The sequence below is a fragment of the Sphaeramia orbicularis genome, chromosome 22, assembly GCF_902148855.1.
Source record: "Sphaeramia orbicularis chromosome 22, fSphaOr1.1, whole genome shotgun sequence".
Lineage (NCBI taxonomy): Eukaryota > Metazoa > Chordata > Actinopteri > Kurtiformes > Apogonidae > Sphaeramia > Sphaeramia orbicularis.
In genome coordinates, this window is record NC_043978.1 from 27881293 (window position 1) to 27896180 (window position 14888).

General features: G+C 37.3%; 1 protein-coding gene across 4 annotated transcripts in view; it reads left to right on the forward strand.

Moving 5' to 3' along the window:
• Positions 1 to 14888, forward strand: part of luzp1 (leucine zipper protein 1) — an 80281-nt gene that overhangs the window by 34896 nt on the left and 30497 nt on the right. Inside the window, exon 3 of one of the 4 annotated variants that reach the window (XM_030126827.1) lies at positions 8415 to 8417. The exons of the other annotated variants lie outside the window; for them this stretch is intronic. The gene's annotated coding sequence lies outside the window, so the exon portion shown is untranslated. The remainder of the gene's footprint in view (positions 1 to 8414; positions 8418 to 14888) is intronic. 4 annotated transcript variants of the gene reach the window in all.

Consider the following 14888-nt stretch of genomic DNA (forward strand, 5'->3'; position numbering starts at 1 on the left):
CATGTGGGTCAGAATTTTGTGTTGCTTCAGTGAAGAGTCGAGGACACACTGTTCCATACTTCTTTTTAGTATTTATGGTCAATAGAAAATGGTTTGTGCGCATAAAATATGTATACCATGTGTTTTCAGTAAAAAAAATAGCAGAAGTTATGTGTTATTTTCACCGTAGACAGATTCATATGAACATATGTTGATAGATTATTAGAGACTGGTATTAGTCAGGGTTTAGTCAGGAAAGAAAACTATATTGGTAATTTTAATGGGGTTAATGTCACTATGTCAGCCTCTTTAATTATGCAATATCTAAAGGCTGCAATCTAATTAAATAAAAAAAATGTGCAAGTGTAAACTTGACAGCCAATTCTGTTTGTGTTCAGTCTCCTCATTATTTACACCCATAATAAAGCCATGAGTAGTCAGTCTGTGTTTATGCAGTGAAACTTCTGCAGTATGTGGTCACATGACTGTCTGAGATGCAGTTAATAGGTGGAAACGAGCAGTTGAACTGAAAACGCAACCTGATCTGAACTCGGTCTCCATGACTTGATTACCCGAATGACCACAAAATGCGTAACACAGGATAAAGTTAACAAATTGAACACGTTTAGTGCCAACAGACTCTAAAGCAGGGGCGTTGAACATATGGCCCACGGGCCACAACCGGCCCGCCAAAGGGTCCAATTCAGCCCACGGGATGAATTTGTCAAGTGCAAAAATTAAACAGAAGATGTTAACAATCAAGGGTGTCTCTGAATCTTGACAAGATGTTTTGATCGTAAAGTTAAATGCTATACAGTATTTTTCAGTTCTAGATGCCTGTTAGGCTACTGTCTTTCATGCCTTTGTAGATCCATGGTGATCTGAAAGCGTGATATTGTTAACATTGCACTCATTTGTCTTAATAAATTTAAGGTTGTTCAGGTTATTCACATTTTTTTGTCAAAGGATAGATTGGAATTGTGAACATTTTCATAATGTAATTTTACTTTTTTGCACAGACTGAGCATCATTATTTAGAATGCAATTTTAACAATATTATGCCTCAACTTATCATTTATACATGTGCATTACCACTTACAGATCAGTGGATCTACAAATGTAAAAAAAATTTAGTACCAGGCATAATATTGTTAGAAATTTGGAAATTGGAGTTTGGAACTAAAATGACTTATCTACAGTGTAATTTTTGCACTTGGCAAATTCATCCCTGGGCCAGATTGGAACCTTCGATGGGCCCATTTTGGCCTGCGGGCCATATTTTTGACACCCCTGTTTTATCAGATTATATATCATGATAAACATTATGCAGTATGGTCATATTTTGTGCTGTATCACCCAGCATGCTCTGCTCTAATACACAGCTCCATCATTTCACCTCTCTCCTCCTCCTCCTCCTCCTCCATCACATAGCCGGTTGCTGCATTCCTGCTGCAGTAATCCACTCTGGCAGGTACCTGCTCTGCATTCCGTAGAGTCACTCCCCTCCTCGGCTCTGTTTTTCTCTGTACTCACTCTTTCTGTCTCTTTCTTTGCTTACCTGGCATTATTACGCATATATTGTGCTGCTTTGCTGCTTCCTCTCCTCCCCTCACACTCTCTCCTTTCGTCATCTGTGGTCTCCATTCAGCCGCAGCGGGCAGCTAATGCCAAGGCTCAGGCTGATGAAGCGCTGCCAAGGCTCCGCCGGCTGAGTTTTGTGTGTGTGTATATGTGTGTGTTCGCTCTGTTTGGGATGGGAAAGCAGTAGTGAATGAGCAGGATCTCAAGCAGCCGGACAGAAGGCTGAAGGGCTGTATGTTAAGAGCTATTGACGCGCTGTGAATCGACAGGCATTTGGGGGAAGCTGCCCACTTAAATGCCCCATCATCCATCATCACCAGAGAGTTTGATGATCAGCTGTCATCTCCTCTTTCTCATAGACAGCAGGAGGAGAAGGAATAAAAAAAGGAGACAGTAGGATGCAGCAGCAGAAAGAGCGGTGGGGTGGTGTTTCGAGGTCACATGACAGGGGGGATAGCTGTGACAGAGAATGATGGGAAGTATGAGACAAATGGAAGACATGAGGACAGAACAGAATGAGCAGTAGTAAGTCGATGCTGCTGTCCTTGACCCTTTTCTTAGAGGATAAAACATAAATTTGTTAACATTCCAGTGCTGGCCTCATCCCAATCAATCACATGATGTGAATGCAAAGTCATTCATAATTGGTCACACTATTTTTTGTTCAGTTCAGTGCTACATTTGAACACTGTTTTCCTGGTATTTTCACTTAGTTCTGTACCTTTTTGCCCCAGACTTGTGTGTGATTTACAGTTCCCTCACATTCCTCATCTTATCCCATCTGGGACGAGCATCTAAAGAACGGATGTGAGGTAGCGTTTTCTCCATAAATCTCACCTCACTACTCTGATAAGCCTGTAAATGCATTTTTTCGCTCCATGGCACCTGGTGTAGGCTTACATTTTCACTTTTGGCTGGTGGTTCAGCACACGATGTCTTCTATACTCTAAATGTTCTGTACTGTAATGTTTCTGTACCTGATCAAGATGAAACATGTTTGGTAAATGTTTGTTCAATGAGTTTTACGATCAATTGTAAAATGATTAGATTAGATTAGATTAGATTAGATTAGATTAGATTAGATTAGATTAGATTAGATTAGATTAGATAGGACTTTACTGATCCTTTGGACAGAGCCCTCAGGAAATTGAGGTTCCAAAAGCAGCACAACACCGAATATACACACAAGAAATACCACAAAAAAAGCTATACAATAACTATAAAAAACAGTTGTGAAAAAATGCAATTGCACATTGGGAAGTACTAGTAGAAACAAGTGGCAAAGTAGTAGTAGTATTAATAATAATAATAACAAGTGGTGTCAGGCACAACAAACCCTGCCCCTCGCACGTATTTCGCCCATTATAAGTAAATAGGAAGATTTTTAAAAATCATAAAAGAAATGTGAACTTTGACCTACCTTTCCCATAATGTAATGACATCTATTCTGGGTCACTGCAATCTATAAACCCAGTTTGGTATGAATTCAACCAATAGTTTTGCTGCTAGAGTGTTAACCATCGAACAAATAAACCAAACCAAAAACAATACACCTTACCTCCCCTTTGGGAGGTGGGGTAATAATAATAATAATGATAATAATAAGTAGTATAAGTATTATGTTGTAATATGATATTGTAGTGTGCACAATATGTATAGTTTAATGAGAATGCTGAAAGCTTATACTTCCATTTTGTAATGCTATTTGCCAGAGAGGTGTCAAATTCAACAAGTGATAAATTAGTTAATTATTAGTTGTTGTTTTTTTCTAGATAATATTTTTCTTCTGTTCTGTCTGGGTACCCTGCCTTCCTTGAACTGTCCAAAGACATGCACCTTTATAGGTTAAATGTTCACTCTAGATCACTTGTAGGTGTAAATGTTACAGTGAATGGTTGTTCATTTGTATATGTCAGCCCTGTGATGAACTGGTGACGTGTCCAGGGTGTATCCGACCTTCAACTCATCGTAGTCAGGATAGGCTCCAGCACCCCTGAGACCCTCACAAGGACTTGAGAAAATGGATAAATGGATTGTTTTTTCTTCCTACAAAATCATCCCTTTTTTCTTTGAGATATATTAAGATGTTGTGTAGACTGAGATATATCTTTGTCCACTCCACAACACAAAAATGATTACAAACTGGTACAAATGCTTGGATAAAGCATTGTTTCTGTTGGACTTAAAACTGCAGACATTGTGGATAATACTAGATGTAGCAGAACCAGAAGCCTTATTCTGTCATGAAGTTGAGCAGCGATGATAAATTAATTTACAAACTTAAGTTACCTTAAGTGTTGGTTCTGGTTGTTGAAGTGTATTCTTTACATGATGTGGATTCGTCCAAAACGCCGGTCTGGTCCGGACCGTCTCCCAAAGGTATCCATGCTGACCTCGATCTACTGCAGGTCATACACTGATTTATACATGTGGATTTGATGGTTCAAGTGCAGCTTCATTACACAGAGTAGTAGTAGACATGAGCAAAATGAGGTGTGATGCCTTTTCCTTGTCCACATGGATACACACAAACCAGAATTTAAAAAAAAAAAATCATTACTTCATTTTTTTCTGCTTTATTAGTGTATTCTATTCATATTATTTATAGCTTTTATCTCTTCACACTTACTTTACTTTTTTTTGTTGTTGCTTTTTTGCCAGTATTTTTTCAAGAGTGTTTTGTATGCAACTGAGCTATTATGACCAAGTAGTTTCCCTTGTGAATCAATAAAGTTTGTCAAAGTGTAAGAAGGTGTTTTTAGATTTTTTTTTGTTGTTTTTGTGACCTAACACGCTGTTGTTTAGTAACATATTTGCAATTGTGTGGACAGGGCATAAGACTTTCTGATTTCCATCTATCATATGACAAATTTTCAGCCTGTATTCAGGTAACTTTATATGTAACTTGCACTGAGTTCAGCATCAACATGCACTTTTAGGTTATCTGCAAACTCAGACACACAAGTAAACTTCTTTGATTGACAGTAAATGACTAAAAGACAATATTATCTGACTGCCTTTATGTTTTTAACCTCTTTTCATTCTCTTTTAACCTTTGTGCTCTGCCTCTCTTCATTCCCCATCTGCCTGACTCATACTTACTCACACAGACTGTGAGTTTCCCCGCGTCGACTCCAACAAGTGTCATCTTGTTGTGATGTTGTCATGTTCTCTTATCAGCGTGAAATGGCGACACGCGCACATTCTTCTCTTGGCACACAGTTCCTCATGTCTGTGTGTGTGTTTGTGTGTGTGTTCTCCCATTGAGTCATATAAGGATTTTAGCTGACGCCTGCTGAGAGCTCACAGTGCTTGAACAGCTGTTACACGCAGCCTTAAATAGGTAGCTAGTGTTGATCCCGGCAGGAAATACAGTATCAATGGATGATCAGACCAGTTCCTGGTGTTGGATTGACGGAACAAAAGGAGCTGCTTTATTTGTCTTTGAATGGAAATAATGAGGAAAAACTGTGACATCACATGTAGGGAAAATTAAGATAGGGTTTTTCATCCCTTCACCCTCCTGTACAGGGTTCCCACAGGGTCTTGAAAAGTCTTAAAAGTCTTGAATTTACAAATCTGCATTTAATATCTTAAAATAGTCTTTAATAGGTATTAAATTTGATATGATAGGTCTTTAATTATGTTGCCATAAACTTGTTCACTGTTCTTTGTTTAAATGTCCAAGCTGCAAAGACAGTAATGTTTGTCTACTCAGTTTCACCTGTTCCAACGTGACAATTTATACTGAAAATAGGAACCAAACATCACTAACTTTGCAGCCCTGATGAGAAGTGACTCAGAATCAAGACATTGGAGTGAATAAATACAGTCAGCCAAAATAATGTATACATACATCAGGAAAAGAAAAACTTACATAAATATTTCATTACCAAATTTATTCAGACATCACAAGATTAATACAAGTTACCTTTGGCCTCTACAATTACAAGAGGTGCTCAAAGTGGTGGCCATTGGCTTCCAGACATTTATGTGTACGGCGAACTTCACAAATCCATGAAATTATCAGATGTGTAGGAGGTTCTGAACCAAACTCACGCCTCCATTGTCTTTGGACTTCAACACCATTCTCAAATTTGAAGTACCACTTGAAAATGATCTTACGTTCCTCAATCGACAACCATGCTGCTGCCATGTTGTAGACATCACTTATTGATGCTACATTCATGAGGGTAATGCCATCTGTTGGGAAAACATCGTACAACAGTACACAGTGTTATTGTAATTTGATCAAACTTCGAAAGAGGTATCTATATGTGTAGAAGTACTTATACAAATGAAATGTTTGTGCAAGTTTTTCTTTTCCTGATGTGTGTATACATTATTTTGGCTGACTCTGTACGTGTTTCCAAATTCAAGGAGACATACATTTTTGCCAGTATGGCTGTGAAATGTAGCCTTTAGGAACCTGTAGGAACCCTGCTTTTATATATGCCTACAGTAGCTTTTTTTCTTCCTTATCTCTCTATTGAAGGCGTATTATCTTCTCGTCCCTGTATGTCTCTGTCTTTTACTCTACTTTTATCTATTCTTGCCTCTTTATAATGTCACAGTGGTTGGACAGTTGTGTCTCCTTTGGAGTCTTCCTGTCTATCACTTCACAGCTGGGACTTCCCATGGTTTCACTCTGCAAAATAGCACATGCTCATTATAGTTTTGACCTTTTCATTAGTTTGTATTTTTATTCAGCTGTTTTGCTTTTGATTTCCTGTTAGTTTTAGCTTTTGTTACTAATGGATAAGGGTTTGTGTTTTGAGGAATTTACTACTTTTCATTTAGATTTCATTGAGTTTTAATGTTAAGGCCCGTATACAGTCATAAGTGACGCACAAAGTGACTTACTCATAATTCACTGAAAAACTATTTATACTAGTATTATGCAGGAAGTTCAGTCAAAGGTCTGAATATATTCACAGCAACTGATTCTTCAGAAATACTGAATAAATCCAACATGATTATCTAATCTCAAAACAATTCCACCTTTGTTTTTGCAATTTATCTGATATCTGTACAACACAATGTGATGGTTGACGGCTTTTGTCAGAAAAAATGTTGGTCATCCTTGCCTTTTATCATCAAAATCTTAATTTGTCACATGACATTTCAGAGGGATCAAAACATTGTGCCCTCAAAAAATTATTACAGCACTCAGAATTGTTCTACTTAGCTACACTCACATTTTAATGACCGGTTTATTAGTGTAACAACAGTATTTTACACAGAGCCTTGCACTAGAGGTTTGTAGCATTAATGTTGTTAACACATCACAGGGCTAGTGAAGTGGAATATTTGGCTTCATTTATAGTGATTCCTCAGTGTCTGTCCACACTAAAGTATTCAGTCTGCATTAACTTGCAGGGTTTATGTAACATGTTGTTTAACAGCTGATGAAGAAATGATGATGAATTACTGTAAGTCCATCAGCTGCAGGTCCAGCTTCTGAACTCTGAACTACAGCAAGTGTGCGACTTGTATCAATGCTTTAGAGATACAGATTGAAAAAGTTTTGATCCATTATAAAACTATGTCAAATAAGGCCACGGCAGTTTAGGTAATGAATGGAAACACTGTAGCTGTATGTACAGGAAAATGTGGATAAAACCTCCAGACCAAAATGAAGCAAAAATGTCGAGTCTTGATTCAACATAACATCAAAAAGCCAAGACACACAGCCTAAGCCTACAGAAATCAGAGAAAAGTAAACAAAAGCTCACAGTGTCCTTGTAATGTCTATATCATTTTATAAGATGTGAGAAAATTGTGATTCAGATTGGAGTGGATCGTGATTTTACCTCAAAAGATCATCATGTGATGTATTTGACAAAGCCAATAGTTACACAAAATATTTGCGCAAAAAGATCTTTACACACACAGTTTTTCAGGTATTATGAGGACATCCTTGATTTACAGAAACTGAAAAGGTTTGGAGGAAATAACATCAAATGGGTTGCTGCTGTTTCTGGCTCATATTGTGCAAGGCCAATGTACTCTGGTACATCGTGAACCATTAGGATTTTTTTTGTTTGATTTTTGGGTTTTTGGGACTGTTGATCTTATTTAAGTTAACAAAATCTCTTTTTCACAACTAGTTTTGGCATTTGTCTGAATTATTAACCTGTGAGTACACTGTTTATCCTAACAGCCTGAGGGTACTTTTCAGATTTATAGCCCTGACAGATTTTTATTATTGTGGTTTCTTGTGTGTACATGGTTGGTAATGTATCAGCCTTACTCGGATTACAGCGTATTTTATGTTTGCACAATAATTTCCTGACTAATATACATTAACAATTAAGCATGAAGGGTTTACCTTTAGTTCATATACTATTACTGTACAAATCAGGCCATCATTTTTTTACACAACTACCGTCCATTTTTGCAATTTTTGAATATCCTGTGTGTGTTTGTAATTCCCAGCAACAGAAATCCAGTCTCATTTCCACATCCAAACCAGTCTGATGCAGTTCAGCTCAGTTCAGGTTGACTTAGCTTCAGTACAAAACAACACATTTGTCTCTGTTAATCAGCGCATTGCTTCTGTTTCCCCCCTGGTGTCTCATGAGGAGCATTTTGCATGTTTTCAGTGTCAGCGACCTCTGACCCCTAACACAGAAGGGCAGCAGGCAGAGGACATGCCAGAGTAACAGTTGGGAAATATTTCATGGAAGCCTGATGGCAAGTCACATGGGACATAAATTTACAACTTAACATCAGCAACAAGAGTATTGCTAAACTTCTGTTTGTTAGTGTTTATTCACCAACATATTGAGTCACATATTTATTCATCTGTCTTGAGTACACTGGTTGCTAAATAGTTAAACACAAATGATGAGATGGTTTAATTCTTGCTGTAATGTTGTGTTGCATGATATGTCTCAATTTTTGCAGACTGTTGATTTTATTTAACCCATATGATAAGACAAGATATACTTTATTGATCCCCCAAGGAGGAAATTCAAGTGTGTAAAGACCCAAACAACTGCCACTGACCAAAAGCATCTACAGATCTCAACTTTTTAGTACCTGTTCCACTAATCGTACCAATACATGTAAATAAATAGTGTAAAATGCAGTTTGTCATCTTTTCATGGTCATCAGATATGACCCATTCAGACGTTCAGAGGCTCCGTAGTTACCGTGGAAACACTTATATCTTCTACAACATTGTTTCACCAGTAAAATCCATAGAGTTTGACACATGACAGCGGATGGAGACATTTGGTTTATGCTCAGCTAATGGTATATTTTGCTGAAAAAGTCACTTTTTTCTTCAGTTTTCTCTTTCTCATATAATAACCTTTGGATTTACTCTGAACTTTTATGAGCATCTACATGATCAGTGAATTGAATAAAGGAAAATTTATGATCTTAACTGAAAAAGACATAAAATACAGAGGATAGTATTATAATAAATTATGATAAATCACCTAAGAAAGGTTAAAATCATGAGAAAAATTTATTTGGGAACTGCTACAAGAGTAGTTAATGAAAAGTTAATGAAATATCTTTTTATTAAAGATATTATTATCCTAACTGTCTAAGTTAAAAAAAAAATCTGCGTTCTGATTAGATTTAAATCTCTCCAGACCTCCGTGGGTACAGATCTGCTTGAGGACTATCCAGCGACTGACTGGCTAGTATTTTCGGATGCTGCCGTTTTAAATAAAGCATCTAATATTCTTCCCCCTGCTCTGCTTCTCGGTCACAGCAACAGCAACGAGTGCATGTAATCCTGCGTCTACATGCTCTAATTTACTGTTATCCCATCAGCATCGGGTCCAGAGCTGACTTAAAGGGGCTTTAGGACTGAATCAACCACTTCAGAGTCACATTCTCAATCAGGTCAGCAATGCAGCCAAAAATTTCCAGGGGTGTGTTATTAAGATCTGTCATACTGTTACATTAAAGCTGACAGGTTAGGCACCGCTTAGTCCCCTGCCTTTTCTCTCTCGCCCTCCTTTCCACTTCTTTCTGGCGTTTCACATCCCCCTTCACCATATTTTCTGCTCTCGTCTCCTTATCACACACTCAAACAAGCAGAGCGCTGGTTTTAAGCCCCAGCAACAAGACGTTTGATGTAGATGGACAAGAGAGGGGAGGGGAGACCTAGAAAAGGCTCTGGGTTACTGAGCTAAGACTAGAGAAAGGATTCAGGTTTAAGCCTTAAGCCAAGCTTTGAACTAACACTGTACATGATCTTCCTATAAAACGTTGATAACCTTTGACTCCAAATGGTTTCATTTAACCCCTGAAAAAACAGTGTTACGTCTGATTTTTTTTCTCTTTAATTGTGCTAACAGTGATGCAGTAACCGTAAATGACACACTATCATCTGCATTATGCATAATGTAAAGAAAATAAGATGGGTTTTAGCTGTCACTATCCTGATTTTTTGAAGCCACAAGTGATCACATTTGGACACTTGCTATGCTAACACTATTGATAACTTTACTTTCTTAAAACACAGACTGCCCTTATATCTTAGAATTGCTGTTTTATGTTGGATTCATACTAACTTGTCCACTGAAGACTTAGGAGATTGCTTCTGTTTTGCACAGTTGCAACATTAGGTTTGTTGCCACTGTAGAGGAAGCAGCAGGTAGGCGGTGAAGAGCTCAGTAGATGTAAAATTCAACCCAAGTCCACATTGTAATCAGAGTACAGACCAACCATGACAGCTGTTAGTTTAGAAATGAAGTTGCTTAATATCAGGTGGATATAGAATGTAGAATGAAGTGTATTCTGTATGCCAGAAAATGGTGCCCACTCTTTTCGCAAAGCCGCTCATTGGTGTTTGAGTTTGGTTTCCATATTACTTTTCACATGTAAACTAGTGTCGCAGTGTGTGCACATGTATGTATGTGTGCACACGCCATCCTTCTTTCCTTCCTGCCTTCCGTTTAAGACCAATCCGCTTGTTAATCCATGATGTCATCTCCTGTTTCCGGGTTCACTTCTATTCATCACAGGACCCTGAACTGACTTTTACACACGAATTATGTCAGATTTAATAAAAAGATCAGTGCTCAAACCATACAGTATTGTGACATCATCTTTAAAATCTATTTTTTGGGCATTTAGAGGACTTTAAATTTACTTTAAAATTACTCAATGACCATCATGACTCCTAAGATAATCAAAATACACTAAACCAGAATGTTTTTTGGAAAAAAAAATTTACATTTCTAAGGGAAGTTGAATTTTTTTGAACGTGAATTCGTTAAAGCCAGGAAGTGTAGTGGCTGGCAAGTGATATTACACTTTATAATACTTCCACACTAGCTTCAGTTTCACATCATGGCTGTTGCCACTCAGGAATATTTCAGCACAGACTGATATTTCCCTGACAGGGAGACAGCATCTGCTTTGCCGTTATAGTGGTATTGTGGTTAACTTCCATGTCCTCACCCATAAACAAATCTATTTTTCGACCGAAGAGGACGTTTTGTTTACCCACTATTTCACCACATTTCAATACTTATACTGTAACTGCTCATTTCTTCCAGGATTTTTAGGAAAAATACAAAGCGAGTAGGTATTCCCATCCCATTTCGGCTCACTTTAACGAACCAGCGACATGACCTCAGTTCCTTATCCGTTTTTCTGCTGAAATGCAACACTGCCTTTCATTTCTTTACAGTTTTTCCAGAAGCAAAACTGAAAGGGTGAAAGAAACGAGGGGGGAAAAAAGTTACATGACAGCACAGGAAACGACAACCCGAACATTATGGGATGCCGGTTTTCTCTTTCTTGGAAAAAGGGAAAAATGCAGGCCAAGCATCAGGTCTCCACCATCTTGTGGCTTCCAGTGCTGCGCCAGCATCCATCCACCGCTGTCGTCCCCCCTCATAGACACACTGTATCTGTCACACTTTCATATGAGCAAACAGGCTCTAACCCCCTACATGAAGATGCGGTCGAGCATTTTGATTGGACTCGGGCCCTTTATTAACAACCGTTTATGAGGCAGAAGAGCTTCATACCCATAAGTTCCAACCCAACGTCAAGTGCAAGAGAGTGGGATTTTTTTTCTTCTTTTTCCTTCTCCTTCCTTCTCTTTTTCATGGTGAGAACAGAATGTACTGAGTGCAACAGGCAGGCAGGAAGAGAGTGGCTAAAGCCCTAATGATATGGTGTATGATTGTAACCTTGGTGTGTGTGTTTGAGGGAGAGCGAGCAGACTGGATGGACGTCTTCTCCAAACTCTGACTTCAATTCCTTCTGGTCTGAGACAAAGCGAAGCTCCTCTGGGTTTCTCTTCTTTTGTCCCTTCCCTTCCCCCCTTTATGCCGACTACGCATCAATATCTGTCTCCCTCTGCATCTTTATCTGTCGGTAGCAGATTCCTTCATGTTAATATACTTCAGTGTGCTTTTTTGAAGTATTACAAAAGAACAATTCAATTGAAACTGCAAAACTTGAGAAAACAATGCAAGGAGGCAAAATTTTATGCAAAACAGTGCATTTTTTTAAAAGATGGAAGCACACTGCAGAAAAAACAAAGCCAACAACCAACCATTAAAGTGAATGAATCAATTTTTTTTTCCCTCACTCAGTGTAAAGGTCTCAGGACAGACGGTGTTGTGTATTGTAAAGAGGTGGTGAAGAGGAGGAGAATCTGATGTGTGTAATACTGGACTATATAAATAAAACTGAACTGAACGAAAAATAAAACATCACAAAATGGTAAAACAAATATTTGTTGTAAAAGAAACAATACATTGAGTTAAAAATCTAAAATAGTAATGTCCTAGAATAAACAATTAAGAATAAAAGTGAATGAATCAAGGATAAAACATGAAATAAATAAAAACGAGACAAATAAAAATGATTCTAAAACAAAAAAAAGCTAAATAATACAAAAGAAAACAAGACAGCAATCATAAGATAAGAAATTAGGAAATAAAAATGAATAAATAGGAAATGAAATAAAACTAAAATCATGTAGTATAATTTTAAAATAGCTTAACTGTGCTATTGATACAGGTAAAAAGAAATTTGACAATGGTAAAATCTAGTGACTTGGAGTACACTAAAAACACTAAAGACATTTCTACCCATTCCAAATTCCTGGAGACCTGATGAAAACCACCTTATTTTCACAAAAAAAAAGCATTTGTGCGAGTGTGCACGGGAGATGGATACACAAGCTTTCAGAATAGATTATAATAGAGTGAACATTTAAGTCCCATCACTAACCAACTGCTTCCACCTCTAAAGAAGAAGTAGAAGTTGTTTTATAATGGAAACAACAAATTAACACCACAGTCTACCAAACTGTCACTGTGTTTCTCTATATATTGTTTTTGTGACAAAAAGTTTGGTCTCAGTTTATCTTCACATGTATATTGAAAAATGCTTGTAGTGTTTCAACCTTCACTGGATATTTTTTTTTTTTTTTTTAGTAAAAAAGGACCTTGAGAAATTGGTCTTTAACTCCCTCAGATATGTTTAGCAGATTATCCACAGCTGGGACTGTTAGTCTTTATGAGACCAGTTTAACACATTAACCTGCACCACCTACAATCTTTGCTTGTAGATGAAGTGTAGACCGTAATTTTTTTCCCCTTTTTTTCCCACGAAAACGTACTTTCTTTCTCCACCCATCAACTGGTTTACTAAAACAAAAGTTAATGGACTTTATTTATTTTTAGTGTTGATTCCAATTATCTGTACTCAGCCCTACTGATATTTTGGACCCATATACTATTACATTTACAGAAAAAGGGAACATTTTTGGTTGTCAAATTCTATAATACAAAACTACATTAAAATGCCTTCAAACTGAGAGTCACAATAAAGAACTTAAAATCCAACAATATTTTAGTAATGTTGTAAATAGAAACAGTAAATAGAGCTTAACAGGTAGTGGATTTTAAAGGCTGAGTTAATAACTGTACTTTATTAAAAATAAATTAGTAGGTAACGAATTATACAATAGATCTGGAACTGAACATTAAACTTGATCTAACCCTCAGTGTCAGTAGTGATTAGCGAACAGCTGGTGTCTGAGCCAAATTCTGCCAGTTCCAATTATACATGCTGATTAATCTGCCAAAAAATGAATAACTGGTCTGTCTCTAAGTATAAATAAGGTAGTAAATAAATAATGGCATTTTTATATTTCAGTACTGAAAGGTAGATGAGACATAAAAAAATTACGTAATTATAATGCCTAAACCATTTGTGATATTCACAAAATTCAAATGGCATCAGAAAGCTGAAATCCTAAGCTTCCCGACACTAAATTACACTTTACGGCAGCAATGTGGAACTCTATTGCAAGTAGAAAGGAACTGTTTCAGAGACTTCCACACAGACAAGAAAAGCACCTGGAAATTTAAAAAAAATAATAATAAAAAATGAAGCCATAATATGGGCACTCAATGTTCAAGACCAAAAAGCATGTTTCAGCAGATGTTAAATAGTTGAAAATTAATTTTTGCAACCTTAAAAAGTTTCGTTATTGACATTTACAATTGTTTCTGATAATAAATATGCAAAAAATTTGAAGTCCATTTTTTCTTTCTTACTAAAACACACTGTTTTAAGCCTTTATTATTCATAATGTTGTTAATTAATGGCAAGGTATTGAAAGTTAAGTTCTCCTGAAAACAAAGGTGCAAAAGAATTGGCAAAAAATACATTGTCTAACACTTTTATTGCAAAGAAAACATGAAGACACCTAGGCAGCCTGTCATAATGGTAGTCTTCAAAGGCTTAAGTTACTTCATTCATCAGATATTGACCAAAAATGAATATACAGATCATTGTAACAATAATAATGTCGCTGCTTGATAATCTGTACACCTTTGGTTCAGGCAGAATTTGTTAGTGACATTTATTAACCTGAAGCTCATCCAGACAGCAGGGGAATCTGTGCTCTAAATTGTCCTGATCCAAGTGTTTAAATCAGTCTACAGTACACATTGTTATGCTCTCACTGGGTCTTTGACAACGGCCTGGTTACTGATGGGCTTTTTTCAGGGAGTGGGCCTTGGAGACCCTGTCAGTGTCCTGGTTAAGAGCAGGCAAGGCAAAGCGAGGGACTGTCAGTGGCCTGGTTAGTCTGTCACTAGGAATACGTCTACATTAAAGGGGTCAGTTTCCCTGCTTCACAGCTTCTACCCCCCTGCAGGTTTTTTGTCATTGTCAAAGCACAGAAGTAGGGAATGAAAATTAATGTAGAATTTGAGCAGCAACCTCCTACTGCGCTACTTCCTGTGTCCTTTCCACCTTGTCCATCAAACGTACCTAAATAGCATGATGACTGAAAAATCACAGACTTTATTGATATCCACCAAAGA